This window comes from Ranitomeya variabilis, chromosome 1 (assembly GCF_051348905.1).
Source record: "Ranitomeya variabilis isolate aRanVar5 chromosome 1, aRanVar5.hap1, whole genome shotgun sequence".
Classification (NCBI taxonomy): Eukaryota; Metazoa; Chordata; class Amphibia; order Anura; family Dendrobatidae; genus Ranitomeya; species Ranitomeya variabilis.
In genome coordinates this window covers 40,335,086-40,343,196 of record NC_135232.1, presented here as the reverse complement: position 1 = coordinate 40,343,196, position 8,111 = coordinate 40,335,086, and the positions used below count along the sequence as shown (strand labels likewise).

The 8,111-nt window shown below is 40.5% G+C and overlaps 1 protein-coding gene across 10 annotated transcripts in view; it reads right to left on the bottom strand.

Annotated features, from left to right (window-relative positions):
- Positions 1-2,973: 2,973 nt before the first annotated feature.
- The window catches only part of TCF4 (transcription factor 4), a 523,378-nt gene continuing 518,240 nt past the window's right edge, over positions 2,974-8,111 (bottom strand). For all 10 annotated transcript variants that reach the window (XM_077282414.1, XM_077282423.1, XM_077282432.1 and 7 more), the window contains one exon: positions 2,974-3,337. The gene's annotated coding sequence lies outside the window, so the exon portion shown is untranslated. The remainder of the gene's footprint in view (positions 3,338-8,111) is intronic.

Below are 8,111 nucleotides of genomic sequence, written 5' to 3'. Positions count from 1 at the left end.
AGTATGCCTTCAATTTTGAATAAATCCCCAACAGTGTCACCAGCAAAACACCCCCACTCCATCCACCTCCTCCTCCATGCTTCACGGTGGGAACCAGGCATGTAGAGTCCATCCGTTCACCTTTTCTGCGTCGCACAATGACACGGTGGTTGGAACCAGAGATCTCAAATTTGGACTTATCAGACCAAAGCACAGATTTCCACTGGTCTAATGTCCATTCCTTGTGTTCTTTAGCCCAAACAAGTCTCTTCTGCTTGTTGCCTATCCTTAGCAGTGGATTCCTAGCAGCTATTTTACCATGAAGGCCTGCTGCACAAAGTCTCCTCTTAACAGTTGTTCTAGAGATGTGTCTGCTGCTAGAACTCTGTGTGGCATTGACCTGGTCTCTAATCTGAGCTGCGATTTCTGAGGCTGGTGACTCAGATAAACTTATCCTCAGAAGCAGAGGTGACTCTTGGTCTTCCTTTCATGGGGCGGTCCTCATGTGAGCCAGTTTCTTTGTAGCGCTTGATGGTTTTTGCAACTGCACTTGGGGACACTTTCAAAGTTTTCCCAATTTTTCGGACTGAATGACCTTCATTTCTTAAAGTAATGATGGCCACTCGTTTTTCTTTACTTAGCTGCTTTTTCTTGCCATACTAATTCTAACAGTCTATTCAGTAGGTCTATCAGCTGTGTATCCACCAGACTTCTGCTCAACACAACTGATGGTCCCAACCCCCTTTATAAGGCAAGAAATCCCACTAATTAAACCTGACAGGGCACACCTGTGAAGTGAAAACCATTCAAAGCAAAATGTGGCTACTTTGAAGAACCTAGAATATGAGACATAGTTTCAGTTGTTTCACACTTTTTTGTTAAGTATATAATTCCACATGTGTTAATTCATAGTTTTGATGCCTTCAGTGTGAATGTACAATTTTCATAGTCATGAAAATGCAGAAAAATCTTTAAATGAGAAGGTGTGTCCAAACTTTTGGTCTGTACATATATACACATATACATATATATACACATATATATATATATACTGTATATATATATATATATATATATATATATATATATATATATATATATATATATATATATATATATATACATATATAAAGCAACCCATCAATTTCTTTAGAGTGTAAAATACAAACAACCCTAATCCACCTCCACATTTACAAAAGAAATGTATAAGCCGATGACGGCATCTCATTTTTCCCCACATTTAACATATTTACAGATTTTCATCATACATATGAAAGATATGAAATGATTACAGGGGAAACTGTCAGTCTTGTTCATGAATGAAAACCAACACAAAGAAATTAAAAAAAAAATAATGTAGAATATTTCGAAGATTCAATTTAAAAATTCTTTTTTTTTGTCAACCACACAGGTAAAAAAAAAATATTCCAATACAGCATATTAATACACATAAAAACAAGGTCTACATGTAAAAATATAAATTTTACATACACGATTTGAAAATAATGATTCCGTTCTGTCGTTTTGTTGCATAAAATTTCCAAAATGCGGTTGTTGAATGTGTATAGCTGGAGAACAGATGGACGTTTAGACCGCGGTAGGGTATTTTATTTTATTTTTTTCGAGGGTGATTATCCTACTTTAAATTAGGGATAGAGTTTAATACATGCCAAGTTTGTGTGGCTGGAGAAAAAAAAAATAAAACAAAGACTAGGGACAAAAAAAATAATGCCTGGTGATAAAGTATATAAACTATACTGCACCTTGGAGCAAGGTAAGTGACGCCAAGCTGTTAAAAAAAATCCAAAAGAGTCGAAAAACTTTATCACATTCATACTGGCCCCCCAAAAAAATCTAGATGATGGTTGCTTATTTATCAGTCCACGCCTTTCAGGTCATACGGCTGCCATTTTTTACAAATCGGAAAAATGGCAGCAAGTGGTCATCGAGCACGCACATGCCTATGAAATATTCCGACCACATCAGAAAAAAAATTCTCATTGCATACCGCTTCAGCTACATATGTAGTTAACACTTGTAATTGATTAGCTATATCACAGCCACTTAACATTTTTTTTTAGATTTTTTTTTTATTATTATTATTATTATTGTTATTTTTTCCGTAATGATGATACAAACATTGGAAGGCACAGTGGTAACATTTTGTAGCATTCTAACCTTGTACCTATGAAAAAATCCCAGAATAGACTCAAATGTGCAGCTTGGCAAAACTCAAGATGCCATTTTATTTTATTTTTTTTAATTTTTGTTTTATTTTTTTTTTGCTGCCTGCACTATGTACATGGTTGTGTCTTAAGACCTGTTTTCCCATAGACTGGAACAACAACTCTGTTTTAATGACTGAGAAGCAACTATAGGCTCAGCGTATTCTCCTACATCTCCTCCCCCACAGAGTTCACATGACAAGTCACAAAAAAAGGGGGAAAAAAAATTAAAAAAGGGACAGAAAAGACGCACACAAAAAAAACTATTTACAGTAAAGTCTCTTTAAAAAAAAAAAGTTATTCATCAATATTATTTATACAGGAGCAGAAAAAACAAAAACAAACAATTTTGAAAGAAATGTAACCAAAGTTTACCATATGCACTACGCTTTAATATATATTTATATATATATATTTATATATTTGTCATAGGTCTATTAGATCCATCTGTTCCTCCTACCCTAAGGAATGGCTAATATTATCACTTCAATTTTTTTTTATTTTTTTTTTATTTTTTGATTGGACACTTGCTGGTTTTTGTAAATATCCAGAAATGAAAGCCCCGTCCGCATCCCGTCCATTTTTTTCTTCCAGAAAATATAAACACTAGTGGAATTCGACACCAACAAAAACTGTCTTTTTTTTTTGTTATTTTATGTGGTTTTTTTCGTTCCCTCCCCCCACCCCGAAGTACACTTTTTTTTTTATTATTGCAAGTATACAATTTTAAATTAAATATTTTTTTTTTCAGACTTACAAATTCATAATATTTCTTTTTTTTTTCTTTTTCAAAAGTTTAGGCACAAATGCATTGATCCACGACGTGGAGTAGATTGCCATTCACTGTCACGGTAGCCTTGAACGTACTGCTCGGAACATTCTGTGTATGATATGTTGAGAGTCCTCCTCCAAGATGCGCTCTTCTAGCGTTGGGAATGCTGAAAAAACCTCTTGCGTCTGTAATGCATATATCTACTCAGACTTGTCTTATTTTATTTTACAAAAAAAAAAATACAAAAAAAAAAGGTCAGGGGAGAAATGTTTATGTGGGTTTAAGATAATACAGCTGTTAAGGAAGTGGCTTCTTGCCTAAATGAAGAAATGCAAAAAAAAAAAAAAAATAACTCTTGGACCTGAAATGACAGAAAACAGGAAAACTGAGCATTAGCGAGGATGCATTTACGGAGCAAGGATAAATATTAATAAAAGGGGAAAAATTATCACAGATGGTTTATATGCATGTAGAAATTTATGACGACAGAATACAATTTAATTGGTTTCAAAGTCTTATATTTATTTATTTATTATTCTCTTATATTCGTTTTAATTAATATATCTTATGAATATTGAGATATATATATATGTATATATATATATATATATATATATATATATATATATATATATATATATTGAACACGCCACCAACTTTCTAAGTAAATCTATCTCTAAAGGTGCTATTGGCATGAAATTCTCACCAGATGTCAGTAACAACCCATCCAATCCACACAGGGAAAGAAACCAAACCATAGATGTCCATAAATTAAGTTATGTGTAATATTGAGAAATGACACATGGAAGAAGTATTGACCACGCTTACAGAATTTTATTTAATACTTTGTACAAAATACTTTGTTGGTGATGAAGCTTCAAGACACCTCCTGTATAGAGAAACTAGTCACAGGCATTGCTCAGGTGTGATTTTTGCCCCTTCTTCCACACAAACACTTTTTACATCCTGAAGCTTCTGTGTGCTTCTCATATGAACTCTGAGCTTTAGGTTCCTTCCGTACATTTTCTATTGGATTCAGGTGGGGTAATGGCTGGGACATTTTAGCAGGTATATTTTCCTTCCCTGAAACAAATTGAGTGTTTCCTTGACTGTGTGTTTGGGATTATTGTCTTGCTGAAAGGCCACATGACTGCTATGGAGCCTGTAAGCTGGGGGGCCCAGTGCCAGCACCAGCAGGTCACCCCACAAATCATCATACGTTCCACTGTATTGGCATCTTGGATGCCAGTACTGTTTAAGGGAATGATGAAAGACGGAGCATCAGCCGACTATCCTTACTCCACCATTCTCCTTCTGCATCTGATGTCTCAATGCAGAGGGTGTGATATTGTCACTACATGGTGTCCGCTGCACTGATATGCTTGCTGCAGAGATCAGAGCAGTGGTGGAACGAAGAGGAGAGGTGACTGTTGTGTTTTTGTTTGTTTTTAAATCAGTGAGTACATGGTGGTGGCCTCAATAAGGTATGAAGGACTATGGGGAGTTCATTATACTATATGGAGGACTATGGGGAGTACATTATACTATATGGAGGACTATAAGAGGTGCATTATACTATAAGGAGGACTATGGGGTGCATTGTACTATATAAAGGACTGTAGAGTGCATTATAGTATATGGAGGACTATGGGGAGTGCATTATAACAAATGGAGGACTATGGAGAGTGCATTATACTATATGGAGGACTATGTGGGTGCATTATAGTGTATTGAGGACTATGGGGAGTCCATTATACTGTATGAAGGACTATCGGGAAGTGCTTTATACTATATGGAGTACTATAGGGAGTGCATAATATTTTATGGAGGATTATGAGGTGCAGTATACTATATGGAGGACTATGTGACCCATTATGATATATGGAGAACTATGTGGGGGCTAATATAATATTTGAAGGGCTGTGTGTGAGGGCATTATAATAGTTGGAGGGCTATGTGGGGGCCATTACAATATTTGGACGGCTATGTGGGGGCCCTTATACTTTATGAAGGGCTATGAGGGGGACATTATACTGTAAACAAGCAATTATACTGTGTGAAAGTTTGTGTGGGGGCCATCATACTGTGAGGAGGGCTGTGTAGGGGCCATTATACTGTTTTGAAGGCTAGTGAGGGCCATTATATGGTGGGGGGTTGTGTGGGGGGTCACAGTTGGAGGATTATACTGTGTTCGGGTCACCATACTTTGCCAGGGGAGTTGAGGTGGGGTACAGTAGGGTCATCATACTGTGCGTGTGTGGAGGATACTGTGGAGGAATTCACCCTGGGGGTATCATACTGTGTTTATGTGGCACTTTTGTTGCATCATACTTTTTGGGTGCAATGAAAGGGAAATCTAGGGCTTCAGTAGGGGGAAAATTACTTTGTGAAGGCTGCAAAGTTTTGACATATGCTCTTCTGTGACCCCTCTGAATATTATTTTATCTTTGCCGGTCGGGTCCCATCGGCCCCCATGAGTTCTATGTTCACCCCTGCTGTCATGAATCCCCAATGGCTAGGGATAGCACAGGACAAACAAAGTACAAATAAATAACGGACGAGCTCTAGGGTGATGGAACCTGGGCTGACCGCTGCCCTACGCCTGACAAACGCAACTAGAGATAGCCAGGGAGCGTGCCTACGTTGGTTCTAGACGCCACGCACCAGCCTAAGAGCTAACTAGTACTGCAGAGAAAATAAGACCTCACTTGCCTCCAGAGGAATGAACCCCAAAAGATATAGTTGCCCCCTCACATGTATTGACGGTGAAATGAGAGGAAGGCACACACATAGAGATGATATATATAGCTTTAGCAAATTGAGGCCCGCTGTAAACTAGAAAGCAGAAAGATACAAAAGGGGACTGAGCGGTCAGCAAAAAACCCTAATCAAAAATACCATCCTGAGATTACAAGAACCCATGTGCCAACTCATGGCACATGGGGAGAACCTCAGTCCACTAGAGCTACCAGCTAGCATAGAGACATAATAAGCAAGCTGGACAAAAAACCAAACAACTGAAAATCAGCACTTAGCTTATCCTGAAAGATCTGGGAGCAGGTAGGCAGGAACCAAACAGAGCACATCTGAATACATTGATAGCCGGCAAGGGAATGACAGAAAGGCCAGGTAAAATAGGAAACACCCAGCCTCTGATGGACAGGTGGAAACCAAAGGCCGCAACCCACCAAAGTCACCCAGTACCAGCAGCAACCACCAGAGGGAGCCCACAAACAGAATCCACAACAGTACCCCCCCCTTGAGGAGGGGTCACCGAACCCTCACGAGAACCCCCAGGGCGATCAGGGTGAGCTCTATGGAAGGCGCGGACCAAATCAGTCGCATGAACATCGGAGGCGACCACCCAGGAATTATCCTCCTGACCATAACCCTTCCACTTAACCAAATACTGGAGTTTGCGTCTGGAAACACGAGAATCCAAGATCTTCTCAACAACATACTCCAATTCTCCCTCCACCAGCACCGGAGCAGGAGGCTCAACCGAAGGAACAACGGGTACCTCATACCTCCGCAACAACGACCGATGGAACACATTATGAATAGCAAACGATGCTGGGAGATCCAAACGAAAAGATACAGGGTTAAGAATCTCCGAGATCCTATAAGGACCGATGAACCGAGGCTTGAACTTAGGAGAAGAGACCTTCATAGGGACAAAACGAGAAGACAACCACACCAAATCCCCAACAAGAAGTCGGGGACCCACGCGGCGACGGCGATTAGCAAACTGCTGAGTCTTCTCCTGAGATAACTTCAAATTGTCCACCACCTGATTCCAAATCTGATGTAGCCTGTCCACCACCACGTCCACTCCAGGACAATCCGAAGACTCCACCTGACCAGAGGAAAAACGAGGATGAAACCCCGAATTACAAAAAAAAGGAGAGACCAACGTGGCAGAACTAGCCCGATTATTAAGAGCAAATTCGGCCAGTGGCAAAAAAGCAACCCAGTCATCTTGATCAGCAGAAACAAAACACCTCAAATAAGTTTCCAAGGTCTGATTAGTTCGCTCCGTCTGGCCATTCGTCTGAGGATGGAATGCAGACGAAAAAGACAAATCAATGCCCATCTTGGCACAAAACGTCCGCCAAAATCTAGACACAAACTGGGATCCCCTGTCAGAAACGATATTCTCCGGAATCCCATGCAAATGAACCACGTTCTGAAAAAATAACGGGACCAACTCAGAGGAGGAGGGCAACTTAGGCAAGGGCACCAAATGAACCATCTTAGAAAAGCGGTCACACACAACCCAGATAACGGACATTTTCTGTGAAACCGGGAGATCAGAAATAAAATCCATGGAAATGTGCGTCCAAGGCCTCTTCGGGATGGGCAAGGATAACAACAATCCACTGGCCCGAGAACAGCAAGGCTTAGCTCGAGCACACACTTCACAAGACTGCACAAAGGTACGCACATCCCTAGACAAGGAAGGCCACCAAAAAGACCTGGCCACCAAGTCTCTAGTACCAAATATTCCAGGATGACCAGCCAACACAGAAGAATGGACCTCGGAGATGACTCTACAGGTCCAATCATCCGGGACAAACAGTCTTTCTGGTGGACAACGATCCGGTTTATCCACCTGAAACTCCTGCAATGCACGTCTCAAGTCTGGGGATACGGCGGACAATATTACCCCATCCCTAAGGATACCAGTAGGCCCAGAGTCTCCAGGAGAGTCAGGCACAAAACTCCTGGAAAGAGCATCTGCCTTTACATTCTTTGAACCTGGCAGGTATGAAACCACGAAATTGAAACGAGAAAAAAACAACGACCAACGAGCCTGTCTAGGATTCAAACGCCTGGCAGACTCAAGGTAAATGAGATTCTTGTGATCAGTCAAGACCACCACACGATGTTTAGCACCCTCAAGCCAATGACGCCACTCCTCAAATGCCCACTTCATGGCCAAAAGCTCCCGATTACCCACATCATAATTGCGCTCGGCGGGCGAGAATTTTCTAGAGAAGAATGCACATGGCTTCATCACCGAGCCATTAGAACTTCTCTGCGACAAAACCGCCCCCGCTCCAATCTCGGAAGCATCAACCTCAACCTGAAAAGGAAGTGAAACATCTGGTTGACACAACACAGGAGCAGAAGAA